Raw genomic sequence first — 27,958 nt, 5'->3', positions numbered from 1 at the left:
AGAAACACAAGGCCATCTGCTCACAAGGACTTCAGTTTCACCAATCAATAGTGTAAGGCTGAAGATTTTAAATGTCCTGGTTTAGACAGCAGAGAAACAGTAAGGGAGCTGACGGGCAATCCATAATTCATTCAGTCTTTATTTGGCAAATGATTATGGAATGTTTACTCTGCCTGGGGGCCCTTGGATAGGCATGGGGATATTTGAAGAAACAGCTAGGCCTGTGTCCCACCCTCATGGGGTTTACGGTTCAAGGGAAATACCACTGGGCAATGAGAATAAGTCTTAGCTGATGGCCCGTGTGCTGGGCTTGGGGCTTTGTGCTTCTGGGAAGTAAGGGGGCAGCAGGATGATGACCCCGTTGAGCTCACAGTTTGGTGGGTAGTGGGAGAGGTGGATGGCACCACCGTCCATCCCAAACTAACAGCTCAAGGAGAGATTCGGGCTGGGGTTGTGAGCCTGAGTGCCAGAGCCAGCTCTGCCACTTAGCTCATGGGATCCTCTCAGACTGTGTGTATCCAGGCAGAGGATGATGGGGGTGATTCTTGTTTATTAGCATGAACATGTCTTATTGGAACTAACGGTTACAAAGCTGGTATCTACAAACACTTGTTGTTCAGTCACTAAGCCATATCCGACTCTTTGCAACTCTTTGGACGTGAGTCTGAGCACCCTCTGGGAGTTCGTGATGGACAAGGGAGCCTCACATGCTGCGCTCCATGGGGTCACAAAGAGTCGGACACAACTGAGTGGCTGAATTGACTGACTGACTGCACAGTGTTCTAAAAACAGGTGAATTAGTTGCCAATATTTGATGAGAGATTTCACATTTAATTCCAGATTTCTGTCTTCTGAAAAGTGTGAAGAATAGGTCATCCACGCTGGGCCCACCACGTTCAGGGGTGCTGTGAGTGAGCGTAGGGTGGGTCATGGGTTGCCCAGTATCTGTGGTTCTCCCAAGGGCACCGTTTGGTCACTGCAGAAATGGGAACATGGGACCATGATGGTGACAAGAGGTGACCACCACCAGCATGGAGGACAGCTCCTCATACCTGAGACCTGAGAGAGGGAGGGATGGCTTCTGGTGAGGGGAGGGGGACAGGGGGAGAAGCCGAGAGGCTGCCCAATAGCACAGGTAAGTGACAACGTGTGGGATTCTCATGAGATACTGGCCAGCCATGCCCTTCTCTTCCTGTCTCACCCAACCTCTCCCAAAGCCAAGCGTGATGCTCAACGTCCAAGGAGAGGCATGAACAAGAAGGCAGGTTTCCACCCAGCAGGACAGGATTTCACGATGGTTCGGCTGGCCATGCCTCACTGCTGGAGGTGTGCTACCTGGAGGGGGCATCGGGTGAAGGTGCAGGCTGTGTGCTGAGAAGCACCCAGTGCAGGACCCAATGGGGAGCAGACCCCCTCGGTGGATGAGGATACCCTGAGGAATTCAAACCTGCTAGTGGCCTTCTTTTATTAGCACCACACTCTAATCATCTGAGCTAACCAGCCAACAGACCCTTCCTTTCTTAGAACACTGGGTCCTTGAAAGAACCACCTCTTTCTCCCAAGCAGCTGCCAAAGGAGAGGTTGAATTGGAATAACCTCTTTGAACTTCATTTTACATTTTAAAAATATGTCCAGTGAATCCCAGCCTCGATCCAGTCTCCTGACTTTACATAAGTGTTCCAAAAACTGGCTGATTTTCAGTTGCTTTGGCTTAATTTTTTAAAGGGATATTTTCTAATAGATGGAAAAAAATTCCTTTTCATGCTTCACTAATGCAAAAACAGCTGAACCAATTTAGCTCAAACTTTCTCAATAGCTTGTTACAATCCTAATTAAAATATTCACATACGGCACAAGCTTTGGGGAACATAATATTGCACTGCCAATCAAATTCTGGCTGAATATTTACAACCAGCTAAACAGAAAAGCAACTGCATGGCTTTCATTCTTTGTTGCCTCTTGAAGAAAATGTAGTCAGACAATTAATGGTGAAGGGATTAATGCAAGTCCGGGCTGTGGCATTTCTCCGCTTGGCTTAACTCATAAACAATTGGGCATAAAGCCTCTTGGGGCTCTTGGCTGGAACGGGTGGGGTTCACACAGAAGACCTTATTTGCCCAGGATCTCCCAGGAAACGGTGGCTCTTAACTCGGGAATGGCCATGCTGCCCGGTGGGAGAGGGTGGGCACCATCAGGGAACAGACTTGGTAAGAGGCCAGTTGAGCCAGCTTCCACCTGCAGGACCCTGGGCAAGAGGCTGGGCCCTCTACACAGATGGGCTCCCCATGTATTTGGTGGGAACGATAACAGTCCCCAGTGAGAGACAGCGTGTCCCAGTGCCCCACTGGGCATACCATAAATGCTCCATAAATGTCACTGCTATATCTGCTCATTCCACCTCAGTGGAACACCCTGATCAACAAAGTCAAATCCCTGAAGTGAAAAACAGCAAGAAAAATAATTTAACCTTGCTGGAAACAAACTTTTAAGCAACTGCACAATAAGCTTCTTGCCTTCTGAAACCCTGGGATGCTCTCCTGACAAGCTGATCATTTCCAGAACAATCTATTGGCATCTGGTTCCCACTCTATGGGCTGTGAAGAAGGGAGGGGTTTTCCAGATTTCCTAATGCTTTTCAGTTCTTGAGATGGCTATGTGTTTGCATGTGTACGTGTGTGCTGATAAAGGTTAATCAGTCACTAAGGCATGTCTGACTCTTTGCGACCCCATGGACGGCAGCATGGACTGCAGCATGCCAGGCTTCTCTGTCCTTCACTAACTCCTGGAGTTTGCTCAGACTCATGTCCATTGAGTCGGTGATGCCATTCAACCATCTCGTCCTCTACAGACAGATTGATAGATCCAGGTTAGATAAATAGATACACAAACATATATATATATGTATATATATATATTTATATACATGTGTGTGTATATATATAAAACACACATGCATGTGTCAGTCACTCAGTTGTCTTTGACTCGGTGACTTCATACACTGTAGCCCTCCAGGTTCCTCTGTCTAAGGAATTCTCCAGGCAAGAATGCTGGAGTGGGTTACCATTCCCTTCTCTAGGTATAACACGTAGATCGTGTGCACACCCACACATAGATGTATGCATCTCTACCTGTTTCCCTGTGTCCTAACCATCATCTCCTATTTCCCAGTGTGTATCTGTAGCCCTGTGTCTCTTGCCTGAAACCAGGAGACCAGATGGCTCTATGTGGTTACAGCAGGATAGTCTCTAGATAAACTTCCCGCACTCTCTGAGGTTTCCATTTGGGAGGCAGGCAGCCTCTGCCTCATTTTTAGTGTTTCTCTTCTATTTGAAAGTCCCCACAAGAGGAAGATTGACCTGCATCCCCTCCCCACCACCTCCTTAGCCCTGCCGAAGTCCTTCCTTCAGAGCCCTGCGGACGTCTGAAGCTCTTTGCACGACCATGCCTCACTACATACTTTCCTACGTGGCAAAGGCAGAACAGGAGAAGTCTTCTGCCCAAGTCTTCCTCACATTCTGCTTTCTTGCTTCTCCGGGGTCCACAATTCTCCAGGGAAGAATTTACTGCCTGTTCAGTGTTTACTGCCTGGACATTAAAGGGTTAGGGTTCTCTGCCAAAGGGACCACAGTGGAGTGCCTTCCTCCCTGCTCAGTGAACACAGCCACATTTCAGGAATTTTATTCCCGCGGCGGCTGCCTTGGATGTGCTGAGTGTGAAGCTGAAACCTCAAAGCCAGCAAGAATTAAGTTGGCTTTGCTTTTCTTTATGACCAAATGGCCTATAAAACGTTAATGCATGGCTCCTAATTAACAGGGCGTCCTTAGGTGTGGGAGCTGCCTGAACACAGTCAGGCAGGGGCTCTGGGCTCTGCTACCCTCCCCATCCAATGCAGCCCTGGCCAGTATCACAAACTCAATAGTTTGACCAGGAATGCAGTCATAAGATATCAAAGAACCAGCAGCAAGTACCATCTGGACATCTGTCATTTGTAGGTATTTTGCTAAGCTCTAAATATGAACTGTCCTGTTGATAGGTCTTCATAAAGGCCCACTATCAGAGTGGGTAGCCATCTCTAGTGAACATATCAGGAAGCTGGGGTTCAGAGAGCATAAGTTGCTAATAAGAGATAAGGCTTGAAACACAACAAGTAGGGGACCCCAGCTCAGTAGAATGCCTGCTGGCAAAACTGTGTCCTTCTCACCGGCATGGGGCCTGTGGGGCATGGAGTCTTGAGTCTCAGCCTCGGCACCGTGGACACTGGGGTCCCTGTTGGTGGTCTGAGGTTTCCTGGGCACCAGAGGCTGTTGAGCAGCACCCCGGGCCTCTACTCACATCCTTGCTGTCATGACAACAATATCCCCAGACACTTGAGAGCAAAATCACCCCTAGCTGAAAACTGGGGCCATAGTCTTCAGAATCACTGCCCATGCTGTAAATTACTAACTCCCCACACCTCGAAACAGAAAAACAAAGACTTTCAACATTGACACAGGAAATAAGTCCTCTAAACCCAAGGCAAGATGAAAATCCATCATTCTCCATTGTGCCCAAAGATAAATTTCATTAATGTAGCCAAGTGAAAGAACAGTTTCATGTTGAGATGTTCCTAAAGCGGCACATCCCAGGCTCTGACTCGTCTGTTGGAAGGTGAACTAGGAAAGATCATAAATATTGCACTCTCATCAACTTTCACAGGCCAAGAGAGAGAAAAAAAAAAAAAAGAACGAGACAAAGAAGGCAGAATTAACCAGAATTAAAAGCCAGGCTACAAGAGGAGTGATTAATTTGAACCGTATCCACTTTCAAGGCTGTGGAATAAAATCCGGCTTCCTGTGAAGACTGTGTTCCGTGGGTCATCAGTACATTAAGATGGTTTACAAGGGAAATGGTTAGATAACAGTGGTGAAGTGAATTTACAGGCTAGAACTGCAGGCATTATGCAATCTCCATGACTTGGCATCTCGCCGGAGACTCTGACATTAATTTTAATGGAAGAGGCGACTGTTGGTGGGGAGTCAGGCTGCCTTGGAGATGCGCAGTGGCCTGAGGTCCCAGGCCCTGGTGCCTTTACACCACCTTGAGATCCCCCCACCTTCTAAACGAGCTTGGCTTTACTGGAGGAAGGATCAAACCTGTCATTTAATTCCACAGACTCTGTACGGTATCAAATCAAACTCGGGAACTGGGGTGTGTGGGGCAAGAAAAGTAGGGGGTTACTCAGGCAGGTGAGGCCACCCCATCAGGGGTCAGAAACCAGGGGAGCAAAGAACCCGGTTCTTCCGTACTTCAAGTTGGAGCTGAGGAAAAGCAGGCTTCTGTCCACAAAGTGGTAGGGGAGCAGGAAAGCCAGCTGCCAGTTCCCGCAAGGCCTGAGTCCAGCAGGACTTGGGCAGAATAAACTGATTGTGCCTGTTTTGCTTTAAGATTTCAAGGTTTCCTGAGTCCTCTGACCTTCTGTGCTAGGTGAGAATGGAAAATTGGCCCCATTTCTCAAATTCTGAGTGTCACCCCCTCAGAGGGTGTCAGGTTATATGCTGTGTTGTTCAGAAGAACTCAGAAGAGCAGAAAAATGCAGGTAATGGACTGCCAGAAAGTAAACATAATGTGTGACAGATAGGAAATTAACATATAGCATATGTAAAGAGTTCCTGTGAATCAATAAGAAAAAGCTGTTCCCCTGAATATATTCAAGTAGTAACATAAATGGTCAATATAAGACATGAAACGTTCAGCCCTACTGGATATCAGAGAAATAAAAACTAAACCAGAATACAATGCTTTAATTACCAGATGGCCAGAAATTCAAAGGGCTGAGAAGACAAGCACTGGAGGGGTAGCCCAGAAAGAGCACACTACGCATCCTTGGGGGGCACGTGAACAGGGGGAGTCACTTTTAAAGAGGAATTATCAGAGTTTCTCACATCTTTAGATGTGTTGTCCACAATGTAGAAGGACATTGGTTGTAATAAGGGACAACACAGCAACAATCTAAATGTCATCAATAATAGATAGATAAATTAATGGGACATCCAACTCCTGGGATATGCTGAAATTATTATTTTTTAATCGGGAAAACTATATGTTCTAAAGGTAAATATTCCAATAAAAATGAAGCTTAAAAAGCAAGTTGCAGAAATCTATGTATAGTAAGTTCCGTTTATCCTAGAGTAGGATGTACACAGGTTCATCTGTTTATGTAAATGCATTGGAAAGTGGCCCCTGGTCATCTCTGCGAAGTGGAGTGAGAGAGGAGGGGTGAACGGGGGCCCTTAGGGTTTGCTGGTCACTCGCCCCATTGTCTGTGGCAATGCCAACATATCACGAATGATTTGTGGGGTGCAGGAGAGAACGGGTAAAATTATGACGCAATAATTAAAAAAAAAATAAGATGGTAGATGGAAAGGGAATTTGTGGAATAGCACAGACTTCATTCAGCATTTGCTTTCTCTACCTCAGAGACCCGCTCAAGCGACACTGAGGCTTCTTTAGCCACATTTAGAATTCAATGTATTTCACACCAAAGTGGGTGTTGGCTGACAGAAAGGCCCGCCCATGGCCCGCACAGCCTTGCCTTCCTCTGGGACCTGAGCCCCTTCGGGCTGGAACGTGGAAGAAATTGTCACTCCTCCTGGAAAGCACCCTTCGTTGCCGTGACACAGGAGGGGACAGTCACAGGGCTCATGACTCCTCCCGCAGCAGGCGGGTCTGCACTCAGGGGCGCAGTGGGCCCCTGGTCTCACTTCAGATCTGCTCAGCCTGGGCAGATTCTGAGGCTTTCGTGATTCAGTCTCCATCTGTACAATGTTTCCTTTCAACATTATCTTTTGAAAATAAAGAATAGCAACATGCTCATGGAATAGTAATTCCAAGGGAAGCTTGGGCTTCCAATTCCATAACTTTCTTCTGAGACCACAAGGTTTACTTGCCTAAAACTGAGCCTCTCCCTTGAGGCCACACGCAGGGGACGGCTCCAGAGTAAAGGGCAGAGATGCATCAGCCGCAGTGCCTGACTCATGCACCCGGCTGGAGTCTCCACCAGCCTTGGGAGTAAAGGAGTAGGAAGAAGAGACCATGGCTGTTCAGGGTCAGAAGTCTAATCCCGCCATAGGCTCCTGGCTACACTAGTGGGAGTGATCAGGTCCCTTCCCTTTCCTACATGACTATCCCCGAACTGGGCAGGGTCGAAGATCTGGGCAGGGGCTTCTCTGGCTCACAACACTGGGGTGTGCTTGTTGCCAGGCTGCCCATTCGGGGCACAATGCCGCCTGCTCTGGGCTTAAAGGGGCTGGGCGCTGGGCAGATGACCCCAACCTGGCTGCCACTGGTCTCCTGGAGTAAGTGCCTGGTCTCCCTCTCTTCAGCTCATGCTTAATTTCCAAGAGGGTCTCTATTGTAGACAGATGGGTAAGACTTTCCCTGTGAGCTGTTTATAGATGCAACTGTCGCTAATCTTCAAAACAACCGGGGCTCACCCCGTGAGCTCCTGAAATGAAACGGAGCTCTGGGGGTTGCTGACCCCACCAGCCCCCTGACCAGAGTGTGTTTGCACCTGCCCCTAGCCTAGCAACCATATTCAGCTGACAGAAGACGTAGAAGATGGTGGAAAACTACTCTGCTTGCCCTCACTCAAGGTTGCTTGGAAGGTTTTTCCTCACCGACCTTGTAAATTAACTGGCTCACACTTCAAGTGTCTGTTTTTCCCCAGGATTCAGTTCACAGCAAACATGAGCTGGTGCTCCAGAGGGTAACTCCCTGGAGTTACCAGTTATCAGAGCAGATGCAGCACATTTCATCCACAGAGGGTATGGGGACGAACCCGGGTTACATTCTGCCTTCCACCTCGAACCACCATCCCCTCCAGGTACAAAGCAACCACTGGTCAGAGTGGGCAGGGTGCTCTGGGAGACCAGCGGGTCCCCCACCAGCCGCTCGTGATGATGACGATCTGTCCTCTAGATCCCAGGCTGGTTCCAGAGATTGGGTCTCTGACCTGTCTCTAGAGTGCCCAGAGAAGCACTCAAACCACAACAGAAGGTGGGTTCCCAGCACCATGGCAACACAGCATAAAACAAGACAGGAAGCACAACACATTACAGGGTGATCGGACAAAGCAAGGCCACCCTTCCCCTCTCATCAGCCAGAGAAGCCCTGGACAGCCAAGAAATGACCCAGCCTGTATCCTTCACAGAGGTGGAGGCTTGTGGGGCACCTTTGGGCTTTTTATTTTAAAAAAATGTAGTTGCCTTAAAACACTCAAAAGAGAGCTACCATATGATCCAGCAATCCTGGGCATATACTGGAGATAACCATAATTAGAAAAGGTACATCCATCCTAATGTTCATAGCAGCACTATTTACAATAGCTAAGACACGGAAGCAACCTAAATGTCCATTGACAGAGGACTGGATAAAGAAGATGTGGTACATATATACAAAGGAATATTATATTCATGCCAGAAAAAAGAATGAAACAATGCCATTTGCAGCAACATGAATGGACCTAGAGATGATCAGACTCAGTCAGTCAGACAAAGACAAAGATTTGCAATATCGCTTATATGTGGCATCCAAAAACCACGATACAAATGAACTTATATACAGAATAGACACAGACCCACAGACAGAGAAAACAAGCTTACAGTTAGGGGAGGAGAGATAAATTAGGAGTTTGGAATTAACATATACACTGTTATATATAAAACAGGTAAACAACAAGGACCTACTGTATAGCACAGGAACTGTACTCAATATTTTTAATAACCCATAATGGAAAAGAATCCAAAAAAGAATATACTATGTATGTGTATGTATATATATGTATACATATATAATATATAGAGAGACAGAGATGCTATACACCTGAAACTAATACAACATTGTAAATCAACTAAATTCCAATAAAATTTTTAGTTTGAAAACAAAAAGCAAAAACTAGGAGTTTCTAGAAACCCTGTGTTAATTATATTTAAAAATCCAAACAGTTTTCTCTTCCTTATAGGAAATGAGGAGCAGTTATTAGCTGTCATCGGATTGCTTATTTCAAAGCCAGGAAGAAAGTCACTTTTGAAATGACAAATCATATTTCCAGAAGTCTTATTTTCACTTCACACCTGTCAGTCCTGCTGGGGAGCCATAACCTCCAAGGCATTTGGAGATATTCTGCCAAATCCTCAAAAGAAGAGACCACCAACTGTAAACTGATTCTGGATTACTTAACCAAGGGAAGAAAAAGAAAATTGAATAGAATAAAGACAATACTCTCATTGGAAATTCAATTTTAAGGTTAGAGAAAGTTGGGGCAGAAATCAGTCTTCCTCATTTTTGCTAAAGAGAATTGTTCGAGGGGGCTGTTGTTCAACTGGTCAGAGGGGCAAACGACGTCCTCCTGTCTCCTTACTCTGTCAGTTTAAATGTGGACATTTTTACTATTACAGTGAGAAAATAGCCCAGTGGACATCATCATGTTACTTGTACACTGGGCTCACTTGTACTACACAGAAGAAAGTTTTCTCTGATAAACACAATTGTGGGTTTCTTGAATTTTCTTCAGTCATGGAAAGCGCTATCCCTAATTTTACAAAATTGCCATTCACTCTGGTGGGAAGACTTGGCAGTCCCAGGATAAAGTCAGTGATTCCAATGCTTACCTTCACATACCCCAAGACATCAACTCCTGTTGGCCACGTAAGCTGGAGCTGGGGAGCCAGATGTCTTGATCCAAACCAAGAAAGCAAAGCCTACCCACTCAAGACAAAGACTGTCTATTCAAGACAAAGAGAAGTGAGCTGACATTTCACAAGCACTCAAGCTGGGTGTATTTTGCTTTGTTACATGTCTGTGATTCCTGACTTAGCTGAATGGAGTACATCCAGGTGTGTGACGAATGACAACAACCTTCAGAGTATCTCTTGGCCTTTGTTACAGGGGAAACCAAAAGGTCTAATTCATTTTAAATAACATGGACAGCTGCCATTAATGATTCCTTCTGTGATTTGTCATAGATATTTATATTTAGTCATCATAGGAAGAATCGTGGGAGGTCCATATCCTGCTACTTTTTTTTCCCTTTGGTTAAGTATGAAGTAGGAAAAATGTGTTGACTTTTTTCTTTGCCTTTAAGCAAAATCCAAGCAGGAACATTTAGAATAATCTAAAACAAAAGGTTCTTCTAACCTGATCACAGGCTTGTTGCTAAACACAGGTTGGCCACCACACACAGACTGCAAGGAACCTGCAGGACACGTCCACGGAGCATTCTTGCTTGGTGCTTGCCAGGTCAAGCACAGGTGGGAAATGGTTCTTTTAAATTAAAGGTAAGGTCTTGGCCACACAGGTGATGAAGCACAAGGGTGACCTCATGAAGGTCAAGTTCTAATAACCAGATGAGTTGGGGGTGCTGTGAGGTCAGGATCTACATGGGGTCCTGGAGATGAAGAACCCACAGGCTGGTGAGGGGACAGAGGTAACTAAGGTAAAGGATTGTGTAATGTGTGGCTGATTAGGTGCATGTGCCGATCAGTAGGGAACAAGATAAGCAGGTAGACTGCCCTGTCTGTGAGTGTGTGAAGGGGATGAGGGGACAGACAGGCCACCACCTGGACATGGAACCAGAAGAGCTTGCATCCTGTCCTGAGGCACCCCCCACGGCCTCTCCCCTGCAGTATGCATAGCAGCAGCACTGGTTCCCCTTGACCCCTACTCCACTCCTGCTCCCATAACCCACTGTCGGCACACAGCCCCTGGTAAAGACCCTCCAAAGCCTTCCCACTTGCTTAAAATGGAACCCAGGATCCTCACCATGGCCCCAACTTCTCCACTCACAAACCATCTCCTTCCCCGACCCACTGTGCCTCAGACACAGGACCTTCTTGTCCCTTTAGGATTTCCCATCCATCCCTGTCTTAGTTCCTCTGCCCTTGCTGCCCCCTCTGCCAGAAAGAGCCCCGCGGCTTGACCAAATCCACGCCTGCCCCTGCCCCCAGGGCCCCAGCAAGCACTCATTCTGAGGCAGCAGGCAGTTTCAGTCATACCACTTGCTCTGCTTCCTTCATCATGCCCTCCTGCATGAAATCACCTCTCTCAGGTACTTCCTGGTGTGTTTTTTGCCTCTCCCCTGAGAGCATGATCCCCACGAGGGAAGGAGAATTTACAGCTGAAATGACCAGGGAAATAATGGGTCCAGAGCAGGTGCCTGAAAATGTACTGGGTGGAAACAGTACCTTGGACAGCACCCCGGACAGCACTCCACACAGTTCCTGTCCTTCAGGCAAGCAGGGCATCCATTTGCCCAGAGAGCCTGTGACTCAAAGCACAGGGTCTCCTCCTGAGGACTTGGGGGTAGATGGTCCTTAAACATCCTTTCCTGCTCCCACTTGGGTGCTGAGCACACGGACATCGACCAAACTCTCTCTTCTCCCAACTGCAGTTAAAGGTGACAGTGAGCCTGACAGTTTACTCCACACTTGCTCAGTTGGATAAGATGAATAAGTGATCAGCAGTGTCCCAGTTACGCTGCCTTGTTGGTTATTATAGATTCGACACCCAGGCATCCCACAGAGGCACGGCTCCTTCATCAATGCGGGCTTCTTTTAGCCCACGCTATATTAAGCTGAGTAAAAATTAAACACTGACTGTTCAATGAAACATTATATTCCCAATGAAACTTGGCTAGTTAATTACAGGGACTAACACTGCTTTTAAGAACAGGAGGGTTTGGATTTCACTGTGCTAATAATTGCCTGGGGGTGTCACATGAAGTTTCAGAGCTATTCCAGGTAAGGAATTATGGAAGAAATGGCATGCTATCCATCTCCATTTCACTGGGGGAGAAACAGCACTTTTATAGATGAACATATCTAACGAATATGTCAACAATGAGGAAAACAAACTAGAACTGGCGCCAAATGCTCATACCAATCTACTCATGTTTCTCATTAGGAGAATGCTCTTGGTAGAATTCAATCATTTACCAGAAAGGACAGCTAGGAATCAGATGAAAGCATTTTTGCCCCTAACATTATCAGAGCATAAGGACTCTTACCTTAGATCCTTGCTACAGTTCTACTCATCACACCACAGAATGGAGTATCATAAAGGGTCCTAGACACCAATCCTACAGACAGCTGGTGAGAGCATGAAGTTACTTTGTTTCAAAGGAGATATACCCAGCACCTCAGAACCCGGTGATTCACTGTTATATAATTCTGCTGAGTTTTGTCCCTTTAAAGGGTGATTTCATATAGTCAACTTTAAACTTAGGAAAGTCTTATTTTGAGTGTGTGTCTATGAATTTTTGCTGGCATTATGCTGCTGCTAAGTCACTTCAGTCGTATCCGACTCTGATGGCAGCCCACTAGGCTCCCCCATCCCTGGGACTCTCCAGGCAAGAACACTGACTGGAGTGGGTTGCCATTTTCTTCTCCAATGCATAAAAGTGAGAAGTGAAAGTGAAGTCGCTCAGTTGTATCCAACTCTTAGCGACCCCATGGACTGCAGCCTGCCAGGCTCCTCCGTCCATGGGATATTCCAGGCAAGAGTACTGGAGTGGGTTGCCATTTCCTTCTCCAATGTATGAAAGTGAGAAGTGAAAGTGAAGTCGCTCAGTCGTATCCAACTCTTAGCGACCCCATAGACTGCAGCCTACCAGGCTCCTCCATCCATGGGATTTTCCAGGCAAGAGTACTGGCATTATAGTTCTCATCAAAAATTAAAATATTAAAGTTGACTAGAAGACACTGAAAAATAAGGACTGACCTGAAATTTATAAGGAAAAATTAACATAAGGAATGTCAGAATGAATAGAATTTTGTAAATTAGTAAGTACCAGGGAAAAGCAACTCCTTGCTTCTTAAGGAATAGGTAGGTCAACCTCTGGCTATCTTGTCACTGGGAAAAATGGCAAACCTAGAAAACAAAGATACTTGAGGGCGTCCATAAGAAAGGAACAGACGTTTCAATGAGTTACCTCTCGCTGTTTCCATCTTACCACTTAGTGTATACAGTATTTTATTAAAAATTACCTCAAATCCCTTTTAAATGTGGATAAAGAGAATAAAGACAAACAAATAAATATGGAAAACCCAACAGAGTAGCTAAGCAATTTCCAAACACACAAACTGAAGGCATATGAATACTCTTGCTCATGTAATCCTAGTGGGAAAAAAGCCTTAGAGCAGGTTCCTTCCAAGAAAAGCAGAAAAATATACACCAAGAGGGAGGTGTCCATGTCAGCACTGGCCAGCACTGTCCTCTGACCCCATAAGGGCAGCATGACCCGCCTCCTTCTCCCCATCAGGCACCTCTATGCCTCACACTGAACACTGCCAGGAAACTTCCAGGAAGACCTTGGGACATGTCAAGATCTATCATGCATCTGAGGTTTGTCAAGAATTCTCCTTCCTCTGGAATGTGTCTTCTTCACCCTTCACTGACATACAGTCCCTCAGGTCTAAGTCAAGTCAACTTCTCAGGGAGTCTCTCACTGTTTATTTGCTTTTTATCTCAGCCCTACTGTGTCCATCTTACAGATGTGAGAGTTGGACCATGAAAAAGGCAGAACGCTGAAGAATTGATGCTTTTGAACTGTGGTGCTGGAAAAGATTCTTGAGAGTCCCTTGGAAAACAAGGAGATCAAACCAGTTAATCCTAAAGGAAATCAACTTTGAATACTTGCTGGAAGGACTGACGCTAAAGCTGAAGCTCCAATACTTCAGCCACCTCATGCAAACAGCTGAATCATTGGGAAAGACCCTGATGCTGGGAAAGACTGAAGGCAGAAGAAGACAAGGGTGACAGAAGAGGAGATGGTTGGATGGCATCACCCATTCAATGGACATGAACTTGGGCAAACTCAGAGAGATGGTGAGAGGCAGGGAGGCCTGGCATGCTGAAATCCATAGGGTTGCAGCATCAGACATGACTTGGCAACTGAACAGCAACAGCAGTGTCCAGCAGACATGACCGGCTGCCATCACCGTGATGGGCACTCTGCTCTATGGTACTGACAGAGTGGCCCACGCCGCCTTGGACCTGAGAGCCTGACGGTTATGCATCAAAAGTTCTATCCATTTATAACACGAGCTTTGAAAAATGCCTTGAAGAAAAGCACGGTGCCTGAAGAGCAACACATCCTCAGCCAGGATTCCAGAATAAAGAAGTCACTAAGCCAACCTGCAATAGTGTTTTCTGAGCAAGACCTTTCCTGAAGTCACGGAGCCTGAGGTCATTTGTTACTGCATTCATAACTTACTGATGCAGACTGATTCCAGAAACATGGAAGGTTTTTCTGCTGGGACACAGAGGAGGGAGGAACAAGCAGACAGGGGAACAGTTACATGAATTCTTGCTGGACTCTTATCCACAGACACAGACCTAGTCCTCTAAACAAATCCCAGCTGCGGGTTGAGATCTGTCTGGGTTCCCACATTGAGACACAACGTATACACATGCCTGCACACATATATCCCCACAGAAACGTTAAAAAATTCTAGCTAAATATTGTTCTTTTTATGTTCTTGGCTCCCAGCCAACCTTCTGATATAATCTGAATGGAAATTATTTTTTGGCAAGGACTATGAACCTGAAGTTCCTTTTACCTTAATTCATAATCATTTTGCATCTCATTTTCTGGCCCAAAACAGATATTCATCTACTCAGGTCGACGTGACGTTGGTTGAGTGAAAAAAGTCTTCAGGAACATAACAAATTCCATGAGAGGTATGGGCAGATGCCCGCTTCTTAGGCTACAGCACAAAGAGCATCATCCACCTATCCCAGCAAGTGGAGTTCAGAGATGACACCATGAGGCACTCAAAGTCCTGTGGATGGATAATCACGGAAACACTTCCAGAAGTCAGGCAGAGCAGCCTTTTCTTAATGGTGAGGTCATTCATGAGGGTCAGAGGAAAGGTACTGTTGACAGGCCACGGTTCAGTTCAGTTCAGTTGCTCAGTCGTGCCCGACTCTTTGCGACCCCATGAATTCGCAGCACGCCAGGCCTCCCTGTCCATCACCAACTCCCGGAGTTCACTCAGACTCACGTCCATCGAGTCAGTGATGCCATCCAGCCATCTCATCCTCTGTCGTACCCTTCTCCTCCTGCCCCCAATCCCTCCCAGCACCATGGTTGGATGACTTCAAATATTTAGGATTCTTCAACTTCTTTGTGTTACTTTTTTTTTTTTTAAGGCTAAACGGTACAGTTGGGTGAATTTCATTTGAGATGCCACCTTTACTTGTGGCCAGAATTGCCATGCAGAATTTTAAAATAGAGCACTTTCCATTTATGACTCCATCTGGTATCCCTAATCCGGCTCTTGCAGCTTCGGTGATATGTGGGAAGCCACTGCTGAGTCAATAAGATAACCAGGGAAGTGGTCGTGCAGGGGGTGTCCACATTCACTGTCCACGTTCCTCTGCCGTTACAGAACAGACAGTCTCAATTATGCAGCTGGGTCTTTAGAACCTGTGCTCTTCCAGGAAGTTCAAGCTCACCATTCTTCAGACCAAGTGGCAGAGATGCATGATCCTGTCACAGTGTCATTCAAGCCAGCAGGCCTCTCAGACAGTGGCCTGTGCATTTCTAAAGAGTTTTATGATCTCTAGACCTTGGGTTAAACATCCAGGCTTCAGCATCTCCCCACCATCCACTAATTCTTATGCACCTAAATGGGTCATAAAAATGTGACAAACAGATGCGTCTACAAGACCCTTCATCAGTCACTTCCGTTGATGCAGCTTCCTATTCGTAGCATGCGGCAATTAACCAACAAATGTGTTTACCATCTTAGAAGAAGGAGATCTGGCTGAGGAATCATGTTATTTACTCATCTTCTCACTGCTAGTTTCCAACATGGCTAAGAGTCAAGATCCCCATCTCCTTCCTCAGTTCCAGCTTGTCTTAAATAAAGATGTGCACACATCAAGTGAATGAAGCTATATAATCTTTTCCAGACATTTCCATCAAACCAAGGGAACGCTGTGTGTGGGCTGCTTCACAATACCCAAATTTGGTCACTGCTGGCCACATAGCTCGCTTTGTCACTGGAGTCCTTTATTCTCCCCATGAGTTTATATAGCTGAATCAAAAGTTCCATAGTAGCAATAACAATGACTAACATTTATTGAGATCAAGCCATGCACTGAATTTTGTGTTGAGCACTCACTCCACCTCTGTTTGAAGCACAGCCGAGGGCAATACTTCTACCACGTGATTTCTGCCATGGAAATAGTGGAAACTGCACAGAACAGCAACGGAGTCACACGCTGGGATGCGCCTGCCCGGTGCTCATCACCCATCACTCTAAGCCGGCCAGCAGCTAACTGCGGCACCCAGGATTGTGTCTGATGAGGTGAGGTCTGGGGTTTCACCCTCACGTCGGAGGGAATTAGGCCCCACCTCTTCAATGGAAGGGTTACTCTCAGTTCCACGGGGGACACAAGGATGCATCTTAGAGTTTGGATTCTAAAATTGTGATCATGCATCCGGCCAGTAGGCTCTGTGCTGAGCAAACGCCCTATGTGATGGTCAGTGCCATGGTATTTGGGGCTTTGCAGGGAAACAAAATCGAATGCAGATCCAAAGGGCTGAGAAAGGACCATTTGTTTTAACAGCATGCTCTAAATTCTTGACCCGGAGATTACTTTAGAAGGAATAACTAATACGAGTCATCGTAGAATCTGATCTAAAATTCAAAACACCCTCCCTTTGGCAAGATCTGTGGCAGATGGATGCCTTGCCTGTGTTTATCCACCCAAAGTGGCCTCCCTTATGCAGCAAGCAGAGGGATGCTGGTTGGTGGCAACTGCTGGAGGCTCCAGCCATGGGTAACACATCCATATGTTCACGGACACCATCTCTTCGATGCCCCACTGGCTTCATGACCTCGGGATCAGAACGAGTGTCCTTCCTCATCTACCTATCGTCTCCTAATGGCCGACCTCCATTCCTTCCCTACCCCTGGATCCTCTTGTTGGGATTACCCATATAGTTAAATGGTATTTTCTACTCTCTCATTTGATTTAAGGTTTTAAATGATGGGATTACACTTACCTGGGTTTTTAAATTATGTCAAAGAGGCTTTCTGGGAATTATGATTTCTTAATTAACTCATCTTCTTAAACTCGGAATGCTCTTTATATTCGTAAAATGAACTCGGAAGCAATGAGATGGCATTTAAAATGTGCAAGTAACTAACTCTTCAAGAGAGTGACTAATTCAGAGGGCTTTCCCCTTCAAACATTCTAAATTGGTTGCTCTATATAGGGTTCTGAATTCACTGCTCTCATCTGAGCCTGGGGAAGGTCCCTTCTCAAATTCTCAGAGATAATGAATCCATGTAAGGTATCTGATGTCCAGCTGTGCCTGGGAGGGGAAGGAGCTGTAAGATTACCAGAGTGTCCATGACATAGGTCTGGGAAGGGCAAGGAGTAGGCAGAAAACGTGTGTCACGACCTGTCTCGAAATCCTCTACAAAGTCCTGCAGTGTCTTTTGTGGACTCAGCACACGCCAATTTTCAACTAGACCCAAGAATTCTACCCCTTCTGAGGTTCTGATGTTCTAAAATAATTATGTAGAATCCCTTCAAGTACACAACATGACCAACAGTGTTTGTTTAACTATGAAAGATCTCATAACCTACAAAAAATAATCACACACACACCCCACCTAAATTTAACAATTAATAGCCCTCACATTGGCTATTAAAAAAAAATTTTGGCTGCACCACATGTGGGATGCTACTTCCTCAACCAAGGATCTAATCCTGCCTCCTGCAGTGGAAACATGGAGACTTAACCACTGGTCAACCAGGCAAGTCCCGACCATGCTGGCTTTTAATCTCTGGGACATTTCCATGTTACAGTGGAAGCCCTCGCTGCCCACCCTCTTGCACCCTGTCTCCACCTTCATATCAGTTACCACTGTTTGAAATTTTGTTGGTATGTTGGCTTTCTTCATGTTTATGCTTTCATTCCATATGAAAATAAAGTATTTGAGGGCAATCTGAAACATCACGTTAATGATACCGTTTACTCAATATCACTGCAATTTTTGGGTACATTATGTTAGAGATTTATCCATGGGGATAAATATAGAGAGAAATAGTTCAGCACAGAATTACACTGAATCCGCCACACTTATTCTCCTATCACTGGACTTTTTGGCTTTGTTTTTGCCATTATGAATGTTTTGACAGCAATGTTCTTGTGCATTTTCCTTGGGGACATGTTCAAGAATGTGTCTGGGGGATATATATAGAGGCAGTAAATTCACTTTAGGACATCCACAAACATAAAATGAAGGATGGGATTTTCTCTAAGATTTTCTAAGATGATGCTATCTTGGTCCTAAGGATTGTTAAACAATTGAAAAATAAACACTTTTCAGAGAGACATTAGTATAATGACGAAATCCCTATCAATTCCATCTTAAGTCTTAGCATTGGGGAAGTGCTTGACATTATTGTTGAAATTAAAGAATAATGGTTGATCAGGGGCCATTGAGGATAAAGGGTCAGGTCTACTCCTGGAGAGCAGGGCAGTTGATCCTGGGTCAGAGGGCCAGACAGAAGCAGGAGGGGCGAGGGCTGGGTGGAAGAAATGGTGACAGCCCCGTCCTAGAGCCCAGCTGCCTGCCTGCTGGTTCTCTGATTCCCCTTCTCCAGGGAACATGTCTTTATGGTGAGAAAACCAGCCTGCCTCATCCTCCCACCCCCATTCTCGCCCAAGCCTTATTTACAATTGCTCAATCTGCCAAGACAGAATGTTCTCCTTTGAAATGTTTAGTTGCAGGAAAAGCCTTTTTGCTGGTTCTAAACCCCTGGTTTTCTTCTCCTCAGCATTTCCCCCATCTCCCTTCTTAAAGTATTTGATAACGAGCTTCTTCAAGTGCTTTGAAGCGACATCTGTAGAAAAGGAACAGTTGAGCCAGGGTCAGCAAAACGGCTGACATTTCTCTCCTGGGTCAGACCAAAAAGGCAAACCCAGTCTCACGATTTTCTTGGGAACGGCTAGAGGTGATGCTATGGGAACAGCTAGAGATGATTCTCTGGGAACAGCTAGAAGTGATTCCAGAGGTTCGAATCTCTCCCCCTCCCTGGAGGATCTGTAAGCCCATGGCCCTGGTGTCCAGCCCTGGGACTAGAACCTCATCAGAGACCCCAGCAAGGAGAAAGAGTCCTTGGGTATCTGCCCAGTTAATAAGAAGACTGTAAATGCTATTGTGAAATAACCAAACTAATTAACCCCCTGCTGTTTGAGAAAACTAAAAACTCCAGGGCAGAAATTCACACATTTCAAAATTACCAGGAGAAGGAAGGAAGGAAGTGCCGTTTCTATCTTCACAGTGGTGCGACTCAGTAGTGTGGCACCGTTTTGAAAGCAGGAAAAGCAAGCACAGTAAAGAAGAAAACCTCGGCTCCAAGACAGAGAAATCTTAAAGATGTCAAAACTTCCAAATGGGGAGGACAAGGCAGCCCAGGTGTGGGTGTGCGAGTGGTGTGAGCGTGCAAGTGGACATCCTCAGGGAGAAGGCTTTGAAAACAAACCACCTAGACTCCTAAATATGAACACTGGAGATTTAAGGACTCGACCCAGAGTGTATCTGCCCAGGGCCTTCATCACCAGTATCATCATCATCATCCTTATCTTTCTTATTATCAGCAGCATCACTATTAATATCAGTTCAGTTCAGTTCAGTTCAGTCGCTCAGTCATGTCTGACTCTGTGCGACCCCATAGATGGCAGCCCACCAGGCTCCTCCATCCCTGGGGTTCTCCAGGCAAGAACACTGGAGTGGGTTGCCATTTCCTTCTCCAATGCATGAAAGTGAAAAGTGAAAGTGAAGTCGTTCAGCCGTGTCCGACTCTTAACAACCCTCATGGACTGCAGCCTACCAGGCTCCTCCATCCATGGGATTTTCCAGGCAAGAGTACTGGAGTGAGGTGCCATTGCCTTCTCTGAATATACCCCCTACTTTACAGTAAAGCCCTTGCCACTCAGAGAGAAACAGTAACATCTGGGTCAAGGGGCCAAGAAGCACAGAGTCAGGATTCCAGCCTGGACCTTCTTTGCTCAAGCTCTTGCCACAAGCCTCGTGGGGAGAAGGACCATGGTTTGTCCCAATCAGCCAGACTGAGGCTGAAATCTAACTGCCACCCGGAGTGATGTGTTTCTATACTAGGTGTTGTTTCCATGAAGAGAGGCAGGAAAGGAAGAGAGACCCATCCCTGGAAGATCCAGTGCGGGGAGGAGGGCAGACAGAAATGCCCCAGGCCCACAGCGCTGGGATCCTCAAGGACTGATTCCCGTCTAATTCTCAAGGACTTGGGCCACCTGTCCTCTGCAGTGAGGACTGGAATTTCTAAGTAACAACCTGCTCTATTTCAATTAAAAAGAAGCTGCTCCCTACACACACAGAGGGCTGGATATGGCAGGCATTGGCTTACTTCCAACAAACACATAGTGAGGACCTACTGTGGGCACAGGATTGGCACTGACCAAAGGAGAATGAAGGGCTTCCCAGGAGGTACAGTGCTAAAGAGCCCTGCCAATTCAGGAGACTTAAAGAGATGTGGGTTTGGTCCCTAGGTTGAGAAGATCCCCTGGAGGAGGCCATGACAACCCACTCCAGTATTCTTGCCTGGAGAATCCCATGCACAGAGCAGCCTCGTGGGCTACAGTCCATAGGGTTGCAAAGAGTCGGACACAACTGAAGCAACTTAGCACAACACATGCAAGGGAGAATGAAAGGGGCCCACAAAAGGCCTTCCTGGAAGAGAACAAAAAGGAATGGAGAGAAGACTGGGCAGTATGCTGGGGGCCAGGTCCTAGGAGGTCACAGGACAGGAGAATCACTGAAACACTCTGAACCGCAGTATGTTACTGATGGAGGAGGAGTTAACAACCTCACTGTGTGCTATGTTTACACATGCCATCTGAGTTCATCCTTGAAATGACTCTTGAGTGAGGCAGGGCTGCTCTTACCCCAATGCACAGATGAGAAAACCAGGCTGAGTGAGCAACTCTCAGCACAGTCACTCTGTAAACATCCCTGTCAGAAGGTAACAGCCCTGCACAGCTCACTCCCCAGCCACCGCCGGGACCACACCCTGCTCTGTGGCTCCTGGCCAGGGCAAGGCCCTGTGAGATCTACTGTAGTCTCTGCTTGGATGATCTCCATGCAGGGCGCTCTCCAAGTCTGCCCAGGTTGCGCTAGTGGTAAAGAACCCGCCTGACAATGCAGCAGATGCAAGAAATGCAGGGTCAGTCCCTGGGCCGGGAAGATCCCCTGGAGGAGGAAATGGTGACCCACTCCAGTATTCTTGCCTGGAGAATTTCAATACGAAGAAGCCTGGGGGGTGGTTGCAGCCCATGGAGCTGCAAAGAGCCAGACATGACTGAAGCGACTCAGCATGCAGGCATGCATGCACGATGTATGAACCCCATCTCGGTGTGAATTTTATGCAGATTCTCTCACAGGAATCTGATCCTGGATATTCAGGAACAATCGGTGGTGTAATTAGGGTCCTGCCAGGACCACCTCTGAGCAGACAGACCCCCTTGCCTGGCTGAGTAACCAGCAAGCGGGCATCCACACCAGGTGTGCAGTATCCACGGTGAAATAATCACACTTTGAGCATCACAAAAAGGTGCAATTAGATGCTTTAAATAGCAGACCCACGTGTCCCAAATCTCTAAAAGCTTCATGTGTGGCTCATTCCTAAATTTTTGAACAAAGTGAATATAATTACCTCCGATGTCCCTTGGACCACAAACACTATGAAGTTGTTACATGGGAGGAAACTGCGGATCTGGACCCGGCTCCTCTGTCCTCTTGGGCTGGGCAGGGAAGGACAGAATCAGTGCAGACACTGGACATTTGTCCGGGCCCCCACACCCACCTCTGCAGGGCTGCCTGTCCGACGCCCGAACTGTCGGATGTCTTCTCTCATTAGTGTCCTGTAGCACCATTAGAGCTGCCATCGTGCTTATTAATAAGATGCAGAATGCCTCTCACGTCTGTTGAGGGGACACTGAGATCTGAACGGTGACTGAAGCTCCGCCGGTTCTTTGCAGTAGCTTCCACCAGGGAGGGGGTCTGGGGGCTTCATCTTGGCAAGCGAGAAGGAATGTCCCCGCTCTCTTTCTAGGGTTCTTTGTTGGGAGTTGCACACTGTCTGGTCCTTCACCCAGAAGGTGGGTCTCACTCCCATCCCATGGGGCAAACCCCAGTGGGTGGCCTTCATCTCATAACTGTCACGCTAGTGTATGTTCCTAGATTCTTTGTCTCGTCACAACAGAGATTTGGAGTGACGGACATTAAAGCCCCCTCGGCGTGTCACAGCTCTCAGGTCTTAGATAGACCGTGTTATAGCTCTCAGGTCTCGAATGGACTGTGTTATAGCTCTTAGACAAATCAGTGTTACAGCTCTATTTTATTTAGAAAGCAGGAAAATCCATCTTTGAGGTGTGAGGGCACGTCGATCTAAAGACACAAGGAGAAGAGCGCCCCAGCGTGCGGGCGGGGGCAGGGAGGGGGTGGAGGTGGAGAGAGAGAGAGAGAGAGAGAGAGAGAGAGAGCTGGCTTTGGCTCCTCTATTTATATGTTTATCTCTCCCTGGGCCTGTCCTATGTAAATTGGGCCAGCCAGGAGTGTTGTTTGTTTTACCTGAGATCCTCACTCCGGTCCTCAGATCTTCTTTTGTGTCATTTTTGTGGGCTTTTCCCTTCCTTGTCTTGTAGCCACTGCCATTTTGGACTCCTTTTCCCTGTTCTACCTACGTAACAATAACCATTTGGGGTTTCAGAGCCCCTGATAAGACCAGACGGGGAACTCCAGGGAATGAGGCTTCTGCTCAGCGCCTGCTCATCCAGGGAGGTCTGAGCACTTACTATGTGCCAGGCATGGGCACAGGGCACGAGGCTGCCTCTTGACCACAGAGCATCTTGTCTCATGGAGGAAAACAGACAACAAACCAACGGAGGGGAGCAGTGGGTTCAGAGCCTGTGAGTGCTGTGAGGACGCAGGAATAGGACAGCACAGAGAAAGCGGGAGTGAGTGAGGGGCTGAGGACCACCTGCTTCCGACCACAGGTACATACTGGGGACACGGGAGGTCAGGAGAGGGCTGCAGGCCTGAGAGGTGAATGAGCCTGGGCACACGGGGACCTGCAGAATTGCTAGCGTGCGGTGACTCACTGTGGGGGGCGGCGGTCAGGAAGGGCAGGACAGGTAGCGTAGTTGGGGAGGGCTGCATGGAGACAGGAAACTGATGCTCTGGGGCCATGAAATGTCCCCAAGTCGCAGGAGCCACCTCTGCCCCCACGATCTGCTGGGTGACAGAGCTATCAACTCTTGAGTCGGCTGAGCCTTTTCCTAACAGCCCAGGACTTTTAGGACATTTAGACTGAGACACAGGGTTGCAGACACAGGCTGAGGGAACACAGTTCTGGGTGTTGGGCAGGGAGGACAGAGAGGGTGCAAAAGCGTGTGGGCGTCCCAAGGGGAGAGACCGAGGAAGGGGCTCAGGCAGTTCACCCACCTGCAGGCTGGAGTTTCACCCTCATAACCAGTGAGGCAAGTCCTTCCCACCTAGGGACTCCACAGTCACATTCACAAATGGAGTGGCCAGTGGGTAGTCCTCTCCCAACCTGGGCCTGGCCACAGAAAAAGGGACCCCAAGTCCCGGCTACTCAGGAAGAAAGAACTGAAAGGGGGCTCCATCCAGTGGGAAGAGAATGCAATCCTAAACCTCTAGGTAAAGCATCTGCCTACAATGTGGGAGACCCGGGTTCAATCCCTGGGTTGGGAAGATCTCCTGGAGAAGGAAATGGCAACCCACTCCAGTATTCTTGCCTGGAAAATTCCATGGACAGAGAAGCCTGGTAGTCCACAGTCCATGGGGTCGCAAAGAGTCGGACACGACTGAGCAACTTCACTCACTAGTGTCATGTTAGAAAAGTAAAAATAGAGGGGAAATTGATTTCCCTAAAATGTTTTATTTAATCCAATACAGATGAAGGAGGAAGCAGAACAGGCTCTCTCTTGAAAGCAGGACTCCATCTTTGGCCGGACTGTGGACTTTGAGCTATATGCCCAGTATCTATGGAAACGACATACCAACTGGAAAACCAGGCCCCAGGAAGGAAGAGCCCCAGGGCTCTTCATCACCTAAAAGAACACCCTAATTATCTGTGTAACCGAATAGAATCATACATTCTATTATGCTTGTTGGGGTATGACCACAGGCCTACTGATAATTGTCCACTGTGAACTACGGAGGCTTAAGGCATACGATCAAGGGTTAACTTTGATTGTATCTTTCTTTTTCCTTTGTTCAGACTAGTTTCAGGGAACCTTATACACCTAGGGTATATAAGGTTTTCACAAAAACTGGTCGGGGTTCTTGGCTAAGAGGAGACTCTGCCTTGGGCCTGCCGGTGTAATAAACTGCACTCCACCATCTGCATTGTCCTTCGGAGTGAGTTTGTTTCCTGGAATGCTTGGCTACAACACAGCAAAAAAATATTAGTTTATACACACACACTGCACAAAAGGTTATTAGTGGGAGTTGTGTGGGCTTTTCCATGCAACAACTCAGGAATCCAGTATCGTCTACACTTGCCTGCCCACCCCTCCCCCCCATTACCCAGCCTCTTTGTGCCTCAGAAGCACTGTGTTCTGAGTGGTAACGCTGGAGCTGCTTGGAACATGCTCTCACAGCAGGTCTCCCAGAGAGCCTAGAGCTGGATTTCGAGCCACTCTGCCACAGGCACCATAAACTCTCTATTACTGGCCTGAAATGTCAACCTGGGACTTGGGCACAGGTGTGTGGAAGCCATAGAAGGAAGACAGCTCTGCTCACCACTTCATCCAGAGCAGCCTTGCGTTCACCCTGGGGCCCTGGGCCTCCTCCACCCTCCACCACCTGGACACACACTGGTCACTGGCGTGGCCCCTGCACTGAAGTCAGAGCCTGGCCACCTGGTGACCTGTGTGGCACACAGCACCTGCAGGGTCTCAGTAAGGCAGAGCATGAGGCCTCCTTAGAGCCCGTGCCCCGGCGACATCCAAATGGAGGAGGCCAGCTTGGGATTTGCCAAATGTTCAGGAAAGGGAGCCTCACCACCCCACCCCCAGCCCGGCCAAGGTGTGTGTGTGACTGGAGCGTCTGTTGCACCTACTTCTGCCTCTTTTCTTTACAAGAGTTGCTGAAATGCATCTAAAAATAATTCCTTGCTTTCAAAAGGCCAAGCTGGCAGTGGACACCCAGGTAGCTTCTTCAGAGGGGAAGAGCCCCTCCCTTCACAAACAAAAACAGAGCCCAGCTTGGTCCAAAAATAAAGACTCTAGGTTGGGGCAGGTGTGGCTGAAGCTATATTCCAGAAAAGGTTCTAAGGCGACCTGGGTCTGGAATGGGAGGGGCCCAGACCCCCACGGGGCAGAGAGGAAGCCACCACGGGACAAGCACTAAGACCGCAGGTTAGTCTCAAAATAGCTGGGAACAGGGTAGGGCCCAGGAGGGGCCGGGGCCTTATGAGCACAATGGGTAGCATCTGCGAAGAAGGCAGACTTTTTACCCTGAGATGCCAGGTAAGAGCCAAGAGTGTAATCAAGGGTGCTTGCAGCCAGGGGAGGGACCATGGAAAGTCAGCCTCTGAGTTAGCCCAGAGCGGGACTGTGTACAGGCAGAAGAGCCCTGGGTCACCACCCCCAACCCAGGGCAAAGGGAAACCCATAGTATTCCCTCCACCTAGGAGAGGGTCTGAGCCAGGGCTGGAGAAGTTCTGACACATGCAGGACAATGGGACGCACCAAGCATCCCCCAGGGCCAGTGAGAACAGGAAGGAGACGGAAAGTGCTCTTCCCAGGGGGTCAGGAATGTCTGGCCCCCTGTGGGTGGCCTGGGGCCTCTGAGATCCTGCACTTGCTGGGGGCGGGGCTGGGGAGGCGGGTACATCTCTAAGGAAGGACCGTGACCTGGACACCAGCACTGCATCCCAGGAGGTGCCCTGGATTCTTCAGGGCTGAAGCTGGACCTGGCTGGCACTGAACCCATAACCATGATGAAAACTGATATGCCCAAGAACTCTGGGTTCTTTCTGCATCACCACTCTGATACAGATTTACATGTTCTAGGTTCTCTCCAAAGAGCCACCAAGACAAGCCTACATCTCAACTGGCTCTGCTGTGATGGAGATAATTGTGGGGGCAGTGCCTGCTCTGGCCTGCTCTGTTCAGTGTGGAGGGCATGATTCCATATGGATCTGTGCTTCCATCCAGGATTGACCTGTCAAGAAAGACCTTTTCAGGCCAACAAGTACAGAATCCTAAATACATCCTAAACACAGGGGCTTGTGCAGCGGTGGGCAGAGTTGAGGACACCTGCAGGGTCCCACCATGAGCAGCAGGTGCTGCTGCCCAGAAGGTAGGCAGCTGAGGCTAAGACGTAGGGCGTTCTTGACCTTTTTTTTGACCACACCATGTGGCATGTGGAGTCTTTGTTCCCTGACTAGGGAAGGAACCCATGTCCCCTGCAGTGGAAGCAAGAAGTCTTAACCACTGGACCACCTTGGAATTCCCGACATTATGTGTTCTTGAAGGACCAGCAACAACAACTTGAACTTTGTTGAGCCAAAGCACAGGCCACTCTGCTGACAAACAGTTTAAATGACTGTCCGGGGTCTGTGGGATGGGAGGGGATAATTTCCAGGAGGCGAGCACACGTCTGAAGGCAGGAGAGCATGTGAGACTATTAACGCAGGAGCAAAACCAGCACCCTCCTGTACAAACACCCAGGTCACAATTTGCACTGAGAATTAGCATACAAAGTGCTTGTGCATATTTGTATTACTTTAACATATAATGGGAAATGGGATCACTATCAACACCTAATAGAAAAGGTAAGCTTCCTCCTTGAGCAAACTGATGTTTAAATTATACAGAGTGAAGTAAGCCAGAAAGAAAAACACCAATACAGTATACTAACGCACACATATGGAATTTAGAAAGATGGTAACGATAACCCTGTATGCAAGACAGCAAAAGAGACACAGATGTATAGAACAGTCTTTTGGACTCTGTGGGAGAGGGCGAGGGTGGGATGATTTGGGAGAATGGCATTGAAACATGTATAATATCATATGTGAAACGAATCTCCAGTCCAGGTTCGATGCATGATACAGGATGCTTGGGGCTGGTGCACTGGGATGACCCAGAGGGATGGGATGGGGAGGGAGGTGGGAGGGGTGTTCAGGATGGGGAACATGTGTACACCCGTGGCAGATTCATGTTGATGTATGGCAAAACCAATACAATATTATAAAGTAGCCTCCAATTAAAATAAATTTATATTAAAAAAAATTAGCAATTCTATTAAAAACCAAACCAAGTCCACTATGAACAATCCACAAAAGGAAGCAAAAGGCCCTCCCTCTTGCCCCCTGCCTCCCCAGAGGAACATGTTATCTTTCTATCAACCCTTCCAAAAATGTTCTGTGGATATACTAAAACATAGGCACAAATGTCAAACAGAGTCCCCTACTTTCCACACACAGGGCCCTAACGAATTCATCATCTTGCAAATTTGCTGTTTATCACATAAGGTCAGTTATGAACCAAAGTTCCATGGCCATTCATAGAATTAAACCTCATCTTTGATAGAGGCTGGCTGATTTTCTGTTCTGTACTAGAGACAGTTCTTGACTGATAAAGAGTGTGTCATTTCCAGTTTCCTATAATAAACAACCTTTCAGTGAATGCAACTGCACACCTGGCTGTAGAGATATAGAATAAGTATCTAGAAGTGAAGTTGTTGCATCAGCAGTGTGCCCACCTTACGTCTGATGGATGTGGTCAAGTGACCACCCATAACATTGAATACACATCTCCCATCACCACTTGTGGCCAGAGTCCTCCCAGCCTCCCAGAGCTGGCACCAGTTGTTTAATCTTTGCCAAT

This window comes from Oryx dammah, unplaced genomic scaffold (assembly GCF_014754425.2).
Source record: "Oryx dammah isolate SB20612 unplaced genomic scaffold, SCBI_Odam_1.1 HiC_scaffold_10, whole genome shotgun sequence".
NCBI lineage: Eukaryota > Metazoa > Chordata > Mammalia > Artiodactyla > Bovidae > Oryx > Oryx dammah.
This window is presented reverse-complemented; position numbering follows the sequence as displayed.